General features: G+C 46.0%; 1 long non-coding RNA gene and 1 pseudogene across 2 annotated transcripts; one reads left to right on the top strand and one right to left on the bottom strand.

Moving 5' to 3' along the window:
• The first annotated feature begins 1,489 nt into the window (after positions 1-1,489).
• LOC136552510 (uncharacterized) lies at positions 1,490-3,326 on the top strand. Of its 2 annotated transcripts, none has more exons than XR_010782832.1 (3): positions 1,490-2,048; positions 2,150-2,336; positions 2,447-3,326. It is a non-coding gene; the product is annotated as an uncharacterized lncRNA (long non-coding RNA). The 2 variants fall into 2 exon arrangements; XR_010782831.1 differs by having other exon boundaries at positions 2,427-3,326.
• A 1,225-nt stretch (positions 3,327-4,551) lies between these two features.
• On the bottom strand, positions 4,552-15,088 carry LOC136549041 (probable mixed-linked glucan synthase 9; annotated as a pseudogene).
• Between the last annotated feature and the right edge of the window lie 244 nt (positions 15,089-15,332).

The following is a 15,332-nucleotide window of genomic DNA, read 5'->3' as shown; positions in this document are numbered from 1 at the left end:
GAGGAGCTAGGAGCCACGGTCACGGCGTGGGGAAACACGAGGAACCGGATGCGCGACTGCGCAGAGAAGAGGAACAGGGGCGCGACGACCGGGAGGAAGAGACAAGGCGAGGCATATCCGTGTGCGGGCGTTCATGAGTGATATAGAGAGGGAAATAATAAATAAAAAGAAATAAAAGGAGAGTAAAGAAAAAGAAAAAAGGAATAAAAGGAGAAAAAAGTTATTATGGACCTTCCATCTCTTTTCACTAGAAGGAGAAACTGTTTTGCCAAACGGTAAAAAATAGATTCAACTCCCAAAATGAATATGCTCCACATGTGAAGCTACAACTAGAGCTGTTTTCACTAGAGCCGGAGCTCTACCGAACGGGCCCTAAATACCCTTAGAGCAGGACATTCCCTAAGGTTTTCAAGCATTTCCTAGGATTTAAATACCTAGAGAAACATGTATGCCCCTACGGTTTTCAAGCATTTCCCTAGGATTTCAAACTCTAGGGAAATACATGGATTCCAATAGCATAAGAGATAGAACCTAGAGGGGATTCTTATGGGAAGATCTCACATGCATTGTATGAGTTCGAAAAAAATCGGTCTGAGTTAGGTCGGATTTTAAGTATCTCTTAAGAACCAACATGATAAATACTCGCTCCATTTCAAATTGTAAGTCATTTTTACTTTGGTCCTAAGTCAAGCTTGACTAACCTTAGCCAAGTTTATAAAAGCATATATCAGCATCGACGTATTTTTGTGATGATTATATTGTGTATCCATAAAAAACCAATGAAGAGGCATTCATCTCTCAGACACTATCAATGGAAGGAAGCGATCAGGAGCATTCTTCGCCTACACAGTTGTTTAGCCCGTTTACACGCTACGTAAACGCTACACAATGACTTGTCGTGCCTATTTAATCAATCGTTTACCCCATTTAATTAACGCTTAGTCCATCTATCTATCTATCTATACCCTACTAATGCAGCAACATTTTTATTGCTAAACCCACAATACAAAACATCCCCCACTGAGGTATCCCCGTCCATCCACCCAACAAAATATATCCAGAAAAACAACAGCATAGAAATGAACCGTCCATATTGCTTTTGAGTCTTCTTTCTCTTACTCACTCAAATCTACTCCCTCCGTCCATAAAAGAATGTAATTCTTATTTTTTTGAGAAGTCAAACGGTTTTAACTTTGACCAAAGTTATATAATTAAATACTAAATGATATGAAATAAATATCATTAAATTAGTTCTAGAATATATTTTCATAAGGAATTTATTTAAAAATACAACTACTAATATTATTTACTGTAAACTTAATCAAACTTAAGCTATTTTGACTAACACATATTTTCTTTTATAGACGGAGATCGGCTCTGTTCGCTTTGCTGAAAAGTCATGAGTGAAAGTTTGATTTCTTGGCAAAGAAAAATAACGTTCGTTCGCAGTATCATCCTCTTCGTCCCTCCCATCTCCAATGTCCGAGCCCAGACACACGCCCACGCTTGGCAGCCACTGTTTTGATCGTTAAGTTATCTTTTTTCCAGTTTATTCTTCGCTCGAGCGACTACGGAACCTCGTTGATTCCTCTCCCCCTCCTCTCCCCCACTGCCAGCACCAGGGAGCCGCCGCCGCCGGTGGCACAGGGAGCCGCACGGGGCTGGCCGCCACCCGCGGGCGCAGGACCGCGCGAGGGAGGCCGAGCGCCGTGGCCAGCCGGAGCGGCGGCGGCTAGGCGGGTAGCCGGGGCGGCCAGCCGGTGCCCGCGCCCGGGCTCCTCCCGCGCTCGCCCGTTGGCCAGCGGCCGGCCGGGGCGGTGGCCAGCCGGCCAGCCATGGCGGCAAGGACGTCGGGGCGGCCTGGACCTTCGCCTCAGCCGCGACGTCCCGCCTGCCGCTGGCTCCCACGACACCTCCCCCGAGTGTGTCGCACCCGTGAAGCCCGGATCCGTCGAGAGCACGCCATCGGAGGCCGTGTCGGCTGCAACGATGGCCAGGGAACTTGACCGGAAGTTGGGAAGTCGCGCGCTCGTTTCTCGATCTGTCTGGTGCCTGCTTGCGTTGCCTTTCTGTGATTTCAGTATCTAATATCCCTGCACGCCCGTGTTCTTACACTGTATCCCTGCACGCCCGTGTCCTGGTGCTTCAGATAACTCAATCGGCAAGGAGGTGTTCCCGCAAGACATGGCTGCGCACTCAATGGATAGGCTCGGGGTTCGTGCAACCCTGAAGCCATGGATTCCGTGGAGTCAACGCTGGTGAACACCGGAGGAGACACCAATGTGAGGATGCCTGCAACAATGTCACGGAAGAGATCAAGACTGTCCCACAAGCCGGTGAGTTTGATATTGGAGCATCCACGATCATATTTTCAGATTGGTCCATTTTTCTGAAACGAATGGAGAATATGTTCTTATGTGTTTTAGTTGCTTGCCGGTTGCACAAGGTTTATTCATCATCCAAGCTCGTTAAGCTACAACATGGATGCTGCCTTTTCTCATGGAGAATGGTAAAATACCTGCTCGGGGTTCAATTGACAGTGATTAAGTGGTACCTCATTTAGATTTCGTTTGCCTCACTGTATGCTGTTGGCCTGCTGCTTCAGAAATCTCTGCTCAGGAAAGTGACAGGGTCGAAATTCGAAAATTGCAAAGGAAAGGCAGCCTGCATCAAATGAGAATGATGCCTCAGCCAGTGGGCAGCGATGTCTTGCTGTCTCTTCTCGTGTGTTTGCACTATGAATATTTTTTGTTTAGGTTGTGGTTGCAAGGCCATGGTGCTATTAGTGAAGGAGCAGGATTGCTGGTTCTAGGTTGATCAGGTCAGTTGTTTGTAGTCCATGTCATTGTAAATGGTTTCCCTATTACCAATGCAAATGTCAAATTATTAGTAAATTCAATAAAAGATGGTAGTCTGATAGAAATAGGTAGCATAACAAAAAAAATTTATTGGTTCCCCCGTGGAGGACCCTCAACTAGACGCAGGTACGTGTTTGTTCATGCATCTTGATTGGTTAATAATCTACTAATTGGAGATGGCTGGGTGAGGAATCTGACAGCTCCGTGCCAGCGTGCAGTAAATTGTATTGCTAAGAAGGAAGAAGGAAGAAGAAATGTTTCTAGCTGTAAAGGAAAGACAGGCAATTTGGATAGACGTAGTTAGGTATATAATGAGAAATTTTCAACTTGGAAGCATCCTTGTGAAAAATTCTGTGATAAGAAGTACTGTAATTTCATATAGATCAACTGTGTTTCTCGATTTTCTACACAACATTTGTTAAATGTTAACTGAATATGTGCTGCCTCATGAGGTACTGTAATTTTCATATAGAACTTTTTTGTTAGTGGTGGCAGGTTTGGTTCTTTTGTAGTTTTATGATTCATTTTAGTTGTGTGTTTTTCTAGACACCACCGTAGCGATAGCATGGGGAATATACTAACTGTTTAAATGGCTGTTAGCCCAAATAAATAGCTAGACGACAGGTGGCCACTTTAGTCCATTTAAACGTTTAGGTTAACACTAGTCAGGAGTGAAATTAATTCTATTATGTGTAGTAAAACTTTGGAGGTCATATTGACCGTCCTTACTGGCGCAAACCCAACCACCATTGTCCTCCCATATCGGCCTCCATGTGAAAGACGAACTCGCCCTAAATTGGTGCTATTGAAGATGACCAGGCACCGAAGAACTAGGATGACACCAAAACACGAAACAGATGTCATTACAAGGCACCTAGCTGGTGGCAGCTGCTACCTTCTACTGCACTTTCCACCCCCTCTCTTTTTTTAAGGCATAATAAAGCGGTAGATGAACAGAGCAGAACATACAAGAACAGACGTGCAGGGGCGCACGTGTAAGGGCAGGCCAAACATCCGCAAATGGAATTCTTATTTCATTTTTTTTGTTTGTTTCTCATAAAGGCCAAAAAAAAACAAATCATAAAAGCAATAACTAAATATCTTTGAACTCTTGATCCATTTCTATAAAAAGATGAAGATTTTCATCACTAAACTGTTGATCCAATTTTGATTAAGAACAAAACTTTTCTTATTAGAACATGGTTCAATAGATGTTCCGATTAATTAAACTGTAAACTAAAATATTGATCAATTTATTGTCCAGTCTAACCTAAATAATTACACCTCTATATGCCAATGCATTCCACCATGGGTGTTGAGTGTTGACACGTGAATAATAGAGACATGTATCCCGTCATAACTCTTGTCAGTTTAAACAAAAAATCAAAATTATAGAACTCAAATATTATCAATACTAAATTTTTATATTATATGTTATGGATGTCATGATCATCGTAAAATAGATTGTTGTTTTAAAATTTTATAGAAAGATAATATAGAAATAGCTATATAGCATTCTTATTCTCATTTTCCATGAATATTCAATAGCTTATTTTCTCAGCATTCATATTCTCGTTTTCTATGAATATTCAATAGCTTATTTTTCTCTCGTTGCAAGGCACCGACATATTTGCTATCAAACAATAATCAGCTAAACCCACCTAAACCCACCAGCTCGCCGGAGATATGGCGCCTATGCCTGGCCATCCTCCCAGCCACTCAGCCAGAGCGCCGCCACAGAACCTGGAGCAACTACCGCCAGGACCGCGACGTACGCGGACGCGATGATAATGAGCATGGCCACGAGCAGGACGAAGAGCAGATAGGGCCTCTTGCTCCAACGCCCCATGATCCTGAGCGCGAACGGGTACAGCAGCAGGACCCACACGTTGAACAGCAGCCCGCTCGCCGCGTCGGCGACCTGCACGAACGACCACCCGAAGGCGACCGCCCTGCCAATGGCCGCACCGATGGTGGAGACGTTCACGGCGAGCACCAGCACGGTCGGCACCAGCAGCGGCGCCCACTGCACTTGGTAGAGCTTCGCAAACCTCTCCCTCGCGGCGGCGCTGCCGCTAGCAGACACCGGCTTCGACGTCAGCTTGAACGGAAGGCCCTTGAGGCCGACGAGCCTGAGCAGGCTGTGCAGCACCGCCGCCGGGTACACGCCCGTCGCACCGATCATGTAGAACTGCTCATTGCGGCACCAGTCCAGCAGCGTGAGCCCCGCCCACTTGATCTCCACCATGCCACACACCTCCATCATGGCGATGCCGACGAACAGGTACAACGCATAGGTCTGGAACGGCTTCTGTATGTAGAACTCGCCGTCGCCAGAGAGCCACATCAGCGGGAGAAGGTCGTAGACGAAGATGAAAGCCGCCGAGATCGGGTAGGTCGTCATGTTGGTGTAGGCGGCGCGCTGCGTCGGGTGGAGCCGCCGGCTGGCTAGGAGCGGGCTGTTGCGGGAGAAGAACATGTCCAGGGAGCCCCCCGACCAGCGCAGGATCTGGTGCAGGCGCTCCGTGAGGTTGATCGGCGCCGTGCCGCAGAACGCGTCAGGCTCTATGGCGCAGTATGAAGGATATAGATCGACAATCACAAGCAAATTTTACGGTGGCTATGCCTAAGAATCAAGATCGCACGCTGAAATGCACAAGATCTCGATGAACTGGCAACTGTCGACAGGGTTGACAGTGCCCCTTTTCACTTCACACAAGTTCGAATACACATGAAGTTACACACCCAACTGAGGCGCTACCCACACCTCTTACATCCAGCTATTTATACCAATAGCTTATCAAGACTAAAACACACACACGAAATGTAAAAACGTGATACAAGTTGATATCAGTGCAACTGCTTCTCTACGTCGTGGTCATGGGCGCAGTCACCAGCGTCAGCTTTAACTGCTCCCGCGCAGCACTGCCTGAAATTCAAATGTTCTGGCTTCTGCTTTCGCTGCTCTCCATGTCACCAACCATGACACATCTGCAGGCTTACACCAACAATCTCCCCCTTAAGCCTGATGAACCTCAAGCTCTCAAACACCCAACAGGTGTATCATCACACCAAGCTTCACTGCTGCAAGTGGCTTTGTCAGAGCATCAGCCTTCTGATCCAGAGTGCCAACTCTCTTCACAATAATCTGTCCACGCTCAATACACTCACGTATGAAATGATATTTGATATCAATGTGCTTACTTCTTCCATGAAACACAGGATTTTTCATTAGAGCAATGGCAGAGTTATTGTCCACAAACAGTGTCACTACCTTCAACTGAGTACCAGTGAGCTCACTTATCAAGTTTCTGAGCCTTAAAGCTTGCTTAGCTGCTGCTGTTGCTGCCATAAACTCAGCTTCACATGATGACAGTGCTACTGTCTTTTCCTTGTGAGAACTCCAAGTCACCAGGCTATCATTAATATAGAAAGCCATTCCACCGGTGCTTCTTCTTCCCACAACATCACCACCCACATCACTGTCAGTAAAGCCTACTAATAGTTCCTGCTTGCCTTCTTGGGTATAAACCAACCCATAATTCAATGTGCCCTTCAAATATCTTAGAATTTGCTTCACTGCATTCAGATGTTTTTCAGTAGGCTTCTCCATGAACCTACTTGCCATACCAACTGAAAAAGATAGATCAGGTCTGGTATGTAGCAAGTATCTCAGGCAACCAATGATTCTTCTATACTGAGTAGCATCAATCATCTCCCCCTGCTTATCTGCATCAAGCTTAGATTCTAGATTCATTGGACACTTTGTTGCATTACAGTCAGCCATCCCAAACTGACTCAAAACTTTCTTGGCATAACCTGTTTGTTTGATAGTGATGTAATCTTCTCTCTGCTCAACTTCAATTCCCAGATAGAATGATAGTTTTCCCAAATCACTCATATCAAACACTGAAGTCATCTACTTCTTGAAGTTTACAATCTCACCTGGCTGACCACCAGTCACTATCAAATCATCCACATAAACACCAACCATCAGAGCTGACTGACCTGTCCCTATGATATACACTGCTGGTTCTGTCACACATCTTCTGAAACCAAGTTTCTTCAGGCTACTATCAAGCTTAATATTCCAAGCTCTTGGAGCCTGCTTCAAACCATACAGTGCTTTGCTAAGCTTCAACACCATATGTTCCTTGTCTTTCTCCACAAACCCTTCTGGCTGACTGACATACACATCTTCTGCAAGTTCACCATTGAGAAATGCAATTTTCACATCCAAGTGATGTACCTCCCAGCCTCTATTTGCTGCCAAGGCTAGAATTAGTCTCACAGTGTCAAGTCTTGCCACTGGAGCAAACACCTCCTCAAAATCAATCCCTTATTTCTGCACATAACCCTTGGCAACTAACCTGGCCTTGTGTTTCACCACTTCACCATCTGCATTTTTCCTCAATTTGAAAACCCACTTCAAGCCTATTGGTTTATGTCCTGTTGGTAAATTCACCAATTCCCATGTCTTGTTCTTGGTAATAGATTGGATTTCACTTTTCATGGCACCAACCCAATTCCCATCACCAGCTGCATCCTGAAAGTTACTTGGTTCTTCCATGACAGTCAAGAGTGCTTCCACTTCTGAATCATAAGTCATCTCTACCTCAACACTGTCCTGATAGACTTCATTGAGGTTTCTGAATCTCAATGGTGGCTCATCATAATCACTAGAGTCACCCATGTCCACATCTCCATGATTCATGTTCTCATTCTGAGCTAGAACAGATTCTACATCTGTTGCTTGATCACCAACAGTGCCTGACTGCACATCAGTTCCCTGCTGAGCTGACTAATCCACTTCTCCAGTGGCTTCAACATCTCCATTAGCTCCACCAGCTCCCCCTAAATTTTCCACTGGTTGATCTTGTTGGTTAATGCCACCTCCTACACCACCGGTATATGTCTAAGTTGTTACTCCCACAACTTCTTCTCTGAACTCTGAATTTTCACTAAATTCAGTGTCCCAACCCCTATGTTACTGCTTCTTCAAAGATGACATCTTTGCTTACTACTAATTTTTCTGGATTTTGGATCATATAACCGATGTGCTTTACTTCCATCCTCCACTCCAAAATAAACCATAGCAGCACTCCTGTCATCTAATTTCTTCAAATGTGGCCTTGCTGGTCTCACATTAGCTCTGCACCCAAATACTCTCAAATGCCCAAGCTAAGGTTTCCTACCACACCACCCTTCAAATGGAGTTCTGTACCCCATCACTTTTGTTGGCAACCTGTTTAATAAATGCACAGAATGTTTTATAGCTTCTCCCCAAAAACATCCTGGTACTTTCATGCATTTCAGTAATGATCTAGCCATCTCCATGACTGTCCTATTCCTTCTCTCAACAACACCATTCTGTTGAGGTGAGTAGGGAGCAGTGAACTGCCTTTTTATGCCAGCTAGCTCACACACTTCCCTAAATGTTTCTGCTAGAAATTCACCACCTCTATCAGACCTCACTATTTTTATCTTATGGCCCAAGTCATTCTCTACTTTTGCCTTAAATTTGACAAATGCAGAACATGCTTGATCTTTTGTTTTCAAGATAGAAACAGTCATGTATCTAGTGCAATCATCAACCAACAACATAAAGTACTTGTTGCCCCCAACAGTTTCAGGTGTAATAGGACCACATAAATCAACATGAATTAACTGCAAGGGCTCATCTGCCCTCTAGATTGAGCATTTAGGAAATGACTGTCTAGTTTGCTTAGCTGCTAAACAAGAATGGCAAACTTGATCTGGATGCTCAATCAAAGGTAACCCCCCCAGCCATCTCTTTCTCTGCCAACATTCTGATAGACTGGAAATTAACATGACCCAATCTACCATGCCACAACCATGACAAATCATCCACTTTAGCTTGAAAGCACACTGGTTCTGTAGTTTTCAACTCAATTTTGTATAGTCTATTCCCAGACCTTTGCACTCTCATTATGGTTCTCATTGCACTTTTCTCAACTACTTCAATCAAGTCATCATCCATTTCTATTCTATATCCAATCTCAGTCAACTAACCCAAACTAATGAGATTACTCTTAAGCTTTGGAATAAAATAGACATCTACCAGTAACCACTGATCACCAGACTTGCCTTGAAATAAAATGGAACCTCTACCATGAATTTCAACTGCAGAACCATCACCAAAACGTACCTTGCCACCAATGGCGGTGTCAATGTCCCTGAACTTCTGACGGTCACCTGTCATATGATTACTAGCACCATTATCTAGGTACCACACATCACCACATGACTGAGCTTCACCAGCAAAATATAGTTCTGAATAAAGATGGATCTCATTCAGACACAACTCTTCCTTCAGACACCGTTCACCGTCATTCAGACATCGCCCCTCCTGAACCTGAATGTTTTCCGACAACAGGTGCTTGAGCTATCCCGGCTCCTCCGTTTCAGCAAGCAAGCACTGTAGGTTCATATTCCACTTTCTTGACATGGTGTGCCTCCTCTTCCTTCTTCTTCTTCTCACCTGGACACCTGTTGGCATAGTGTCCATAGGTGTGACACTTAAAGCACTTGATGTGGCTTTTGTCACGCTTTCCCGTGCCATCTCTACCTCCATCACCATGACTGTCGTGGCCACTGCTTCCACCACCGCGGCCACGACCTCGTCCACGGCCATAGCCATCATGAGATTGGCTCTTCCCTGACCCATCTCCTACTGACCGTTTCTGCCGAGCTTCCCACTCTGCCTGTGTCAGCAACACCTTGACCGGTGTCTGATCGCGCCCGCCTACTCCCCGCTTGGTACGCTCTTCGAACGCCTTTAGTCGCCCAACCGCTTCATCGAAGGCGAGCTTCTTAAGATCGTAGAACTGCTCGATCCCGGCGACGACTGTTGATGTAGCGCTCTGGCACAGTGTCGAACATCTTTTTCACCAGAGCAGTATCATCAAGCGATCCGCCCAGATTGGCGTACCGCACTGACATGCTTGTCAATTTTCCTACGTAGCCATCGATTGACTCATCGTCCTTCATCCTCAAGCCATCAAACTCGCTCTTCAGGGTCTACAACCTCGCCTCCTTGACACGCTCCTCCCCCACGAACCTCGCCTTGAGCGATTCCCAGACCTCCATCCCGGTCTTCTTCATGGCGACCTGCATCAGCAAATCGTCGGGCAGGCATTGGAGCAAATGCGCCTTTGCCTTCGTGTCCTTCGCCTTCCTCGCTGCAACAGCCGTTGCGCCTTGATCTGACGATTCCTCCGCCGGCTCAACCACCTCCCAGACGCCCTGATCCTCCCTAATCGCCTGAACCCAGGTGCTCCAACTAGTATAGTTGGTGGAGGTGAGTGCCGGGTAATGGATCCGGCCGCCATCACCTCCTCCGCTACTCCGGCTCCTCGATCTCCCATGGTGGATCAACACAACGCTTTGCTTGTGATTGTTCGGCTCTGATACCAAATGAAGGATATAGATCGACAATCACAAGCAAATTTTACGGTGGCTATGCCTAAGAATCAAGATCACATGCTGAAATGCACAAGATCTCGACGAACTGGCAACTGTCGATAGGGTTGACAGTGCCCCTTTTCACATCACACAAGTTCGAATACAAATGAAGTTACACACCCAACTGAGGCGCTACCCACACCTCTTATATCCAGCTATTTATACCAATAGCTTATCAAGACTAAAACACACACACGAAATGTAAAAACATGATACAAGTTGATATCAGTGCAACTGCTTCTCTGCGTCGCGGTCATGGGTGCAGTCACCAACGTCAGCTTTAACTGCTCCCGCGCAGCACTGCCTGAAATTCAAATGTTCTGGCTTCTGCTTTCGCTGCTCTCCACGTCACCAACCATGACACATCTGCAGGCTTACACCAACACAGTACATGGACCGCCACCCCTTGCGGTGCACCCGGAAGCCGGTCACCACGTCCTCCGTCGTGATGTTGTACACCCACCCGACGCCGTTGCCCCACTCCAGTCTCGTCCTCGTACACGCAGGTCGCAACGTCGGCCAACTCCGCCACGAGCCGCTCGTCGTCGAGTGACACCGGCGGCGTGAGGGGCCGTTCCTGGTGCGCGGCCAGTGTCACAGAGTTGATGAACGGCATGGAGTTGCCGAACTATCTGTGGGGGTTGTCCAGGAGATTGGAGGCGCCGTTGGGCAGCCACCGGGGTGGGTCGGCGCCGTAGAGTGTGACGCGCCAGAACATGCAGCCGGTGCCGACGTAGGATGGCCCCTGGATGCCGTTGAGGCCGAGGGAGGTGGCGTCGAAGAAGACGCGGTTGTGGTTGCAGTACGGGTTCGTGGGGTCGACGTCGTCGAAGCTCTGTGGGAACTGGACGAAGGCGGTGTCGTTCTCCTTGGCGGCGGTCGAGCATGAAGCACAAGGCGGCGCGGAACGCACCCGAGGTGTTGATGTAGTGGTCGCAGTCGAAGTTGATAATGAAGGGCGAGTTGGAGAGCAGCGCCGAGACGCGCAGCTGCACGTTCATGGCGCCCGCCTTCTTCTGGTGGTCGTACCCCGGGTGCTTTTCCCGCGCGATGTACACCAGCATAGGGAGGCACGTCCCCAGCGTACGTCCCGTCCGCCGTCGCCGCGAAGTAGCTCTCGGGTGCCCTCGGCTCGACGCGGTGCTTCCGGCAGAACGGCGTCCACAGCGCGGCGAACCTCGCGGTCTCGAGCAGCGCCTCGTAGTGGACGAGCGACCCGCCGTCGTCGGAGAAGTACGTCGCGTGCCTTGTCCACCGGGTAATCCGTGGCGAGGATGGACAGGACGGAGTTCATGGTGCACAGCACGGGCTCGTCCACGGGGTCCACGGTGTTGATGAACACGTCGACGCCCGGGAGCTGGCTGCCGGCTGGAGCTGCCACCTGCCGCTGGGAGTGGGAAGATCAAAGTGTTGGTTGAGGATCTCGAGGTTGGGGACGCGCCGGATGGGGTTGAGCTTGGAGGCCTGGTTCAGCAGCCAGCTGACAGCGAACCAGAAGTCGCCGACCACCGTGACCCACCATAGGACCATGCTGTCCGAGTCCCGGTGCCTAAAGCGCCAGATGAAAAAATGGACGATGACAACCAGTCTGGCCAAGGTCAGCAACCTTTCACGGGAATGGGGAAAGAAAGAAAGAATATTAGAAGATGAAAGTGTATTTAAATTTCTGTTATTTTTCTGTAGCCATTTCTTTTCATTCAATTTCTTCCTTATTTGAACTACCCATTTGTTTCCATTCCATAATTAATTCATAAATGTTTAAGGTTTCTTCTTTTTTCTGACTTTTTGACTCTATGCAGCACATAATGATCTTTAGTCTATTAATCTTTTTCCCTTAAACCTATTTGCATGATCATGCAGGTTCCCTGTTTATAATTTTCTATGTCAAACCAAGATCTCTCGATTGTTTACCATGACTCCATGAGGGACTACACTTCTCATTACACACTATTGGTTCGTGATCCTTTATCCTAATTACAGTTCGGACGATGGGAGAGTTTGCAGAGCTCCCTTTGCTCATACATGTAATCTTCACCAAGACGAGATAATATTATTTTTATCTGTATCGTTTATATAGCTGAGATGTTCGAGTGTTATGATTATGCTCCTATTATCCAGACCATATTCTATGTACATTTAGTCACTGATGCATATATTTAACTATATATGAACCCCTAGTAAGTAACATCTTCAGTTACATGTGTTTGTTCTGTGTACGCGGGTCAGTTCAGTCAGCCTGCGTATACAGTAGCCACTAGAAAGTGTATTGGACCGATATATATGGAAATAGAGTGTGGGCGCACCAAGCGCGCCTACATATCTTTACCCATACGCATGCATGCATGCAGCTTTGTGCATGCTAGCTATGGATGTAGGTTGACACTAATAGTTAATTCCTCGTTCTGTAATATAGTGTATTCTAAAAATTTTAAGACAAATTAAGAGAGAACATATAAAAGACGCATGTACCATCAGTTTTATTTCCTAATCAGGTGCTATCATCAACGAATTAATGGTGATTGATTGATAAATGAAAAGTAATTAATGCAAAACTAATTTCTATCCTTTAGAATGCATTATATTTGAGGACATATTTTAAAGGGTTAAGTCCAATTTACACCCTCCAACTTGCAGCAAAGTTCGGATTTCAACCTCGAACTTCAAAACCGGACAACTTTGGTCCTCCAACTCTTGAAAAAGTTCTTTCAACGGTTTTGCGGGTGAACAGTAACTTTTGATATTTTCGGGAGCATCGAAATTTTATATTATTTTTTCGAGCATCTTAACGTCCTCAAATGAAAAAACTTAAAACTACAAAGTTGTAGATCTCATCGAGTTCTACAATTTACATATAAAACTTATCTTCATCCGACATCGTATTGAAGGGTTTTCTATTTTTTGAAATTTGAGTCTCATCACGCGACAAAATATGGTGCTGAAATTTTATATTATTTTTTCGAGCATCTTACTGTCCTCAAATGAAAAAACTCAAAACTACAAAGTTGTAGATCTCATCGAGGTCTACAATTTACATATAAAAATTATCTTCATCCGACATCGTATTGAAGGGTTTTCTATTTTTTGAAATTTGAGTCTCATCACGCGGACAAAATTGTTTCACGCGTGATGAGACTCAAATTTTAAAAAATAGAAAACCCTTCAATACGATGTCGGATGAAGATAATTTTTATATGTAAATTGTAGACCTCGATGAGATCTACAACTTTGTAGTTTTGAGTTTTTTCATTTGAGGACAGTAAGATGCTCGAAAAAATAATATAAAATTTCAGCATCATATTTTGTCGCGTGATGAGACTAAAATTTCAAAAAATAGAAAACCCTTCAATACGATATCGGATGAAGATATTTTTTATATGTAAATTGTAGAACTCGATGAGATCTACAACTTTGTAGTTTTGAGTTTTTTCATTTGAGGACGTTAAGATGCTTGAAAAAATAATATAAAATTACGACGCTCCCGAAAATATCAAAAGTTACTGTTCACCCGTAAAACCGCCAGAATGGTCGAAAGTTGAACTTTTTCGAGAGTTGGAGGACTAAAGTTGTCCGGTTTTGAAGTTCGAGGTTGAAATCCAAACTTTGCTGCAAGTTGGAGGGTGTAAATTGGACTTAATCCTATTTTAAATGTTAGAATACACTATATCATAGGACAGGAGGGAATAGCTCTGAGTCACTAGTATACTTCAGTTCATGCATTTAGTGAGGTCGGAAATAGATGTCGTTTCCGACAGGAGGCAGGCATGTATACAAGGTGCAGGCAAAAGCTACATGTCGAACGTCGTCTAGTTACGACAGGAGGCAGGGACTAAACTTGCATCTTAACTACTTGCAGGGATCAATCCACATTCTACAACATCTTTATTAACATGGTAAAATGCACATTGCCTTTGAAACTACTACTGATCGGCTGGCTGTTCCGATCGATTAACCAGACCATCGATATTGCAAGTGTGAATAAATCGTCTGACGAAACTCCTGACAGCTTTATTACCAAATAAACTACCAATAATATTAGTCCCATAATAACGTAGTAACGCGTACCTGTAAGAGCATCAGCAGTGTGGGGTCGAGGCTGGTTCGATGCAATGAATGCGTGCCTCGTGCCTGGGTCGATACACTGTGAGGATGAGTCGATAGACCCGAGTTCTTTGTATCGAACCCGCTCCCAGCGAAAAAAGAAATGCAACGAAAGAAGCGAACAGGTTGAGAGATGATAACTTTTCCCCACCGCGGGTCCCATCTATCGATCCGGGCTAGGTTCTACACACTGTGGCCTAGTTACCAGATAAAGTCACAGTCATTTCGTAGGACCGAGGCCGGTGCGATACTCTACGGGTGCTCTAAGTCTGCAGGAGGACGCCTTTAACCTTGAACGTCCGGTACAGCAGCGGCCGGCGGCAGTCATTGCTGCCGTCTTCCTCCCCCGCCAGCACCTCCTCCTCCTCGTCGACGGGAACCCAGTACTTCTTGTCCTTGCTGATGACGCCGGCACGCCCCGTGCCGTTGTCGACCGCCATTTCCAGCTGCCGGCGAGAGCATGCCTTCCATGACCTGGTGCACACTGCTGCGGCTACTACCAGTGCGCTAGCTACCTCCCAAGTCCCAACCCTGAGCTCTACCTCTACTCTATGAGACTAGAGGTGCTGAGGTATGCGGTAGCTGGAGCTGTGCGGAGGAGCGCTTCCACACAGTGTGCGCACGGATCGGAGGGATAAAGCTAGGTACAAGGCACTCACTCATTTTATACGCAGAGCTAGCCGCAGAGGGAAATTAAACACGTACGTGAGCAGTTGGAACATGATCCGAATTCTATCGAGTCTTGCGGGGACGTCTGCCCGCTGGTTCGAGTTATGTTTATTAACATATTTAGGGTCCGTTTGGTTGGGAGCCTAAAAGCCTAACTAAAGGGGCTAGTTTTTGGAGGCTGTTTTTTTAGAAGCAGCTGTTTTCGTAGTACTATTTTTAAAG

This window comes from Miscanthus floridulus, chromosome 4, assembly GCF_019320115.1.
Source record: "Miscanthus floridulus cultivar M001 chromosome 4, ASM1932011v1, whole genome shotgun sequence".
Lineage (NCBI taxonomy): Eukaryota > Viridiplantae > Streptophyta > Magnoliopsida > Poales > Poaceae > Miscanthus > Miscanthus floridulus.
The sequence above is the reverse complement of the archived record's forward strand: the minus strand, read 5'-3'. Positions and strand labels throughout refer to the sequence as shown.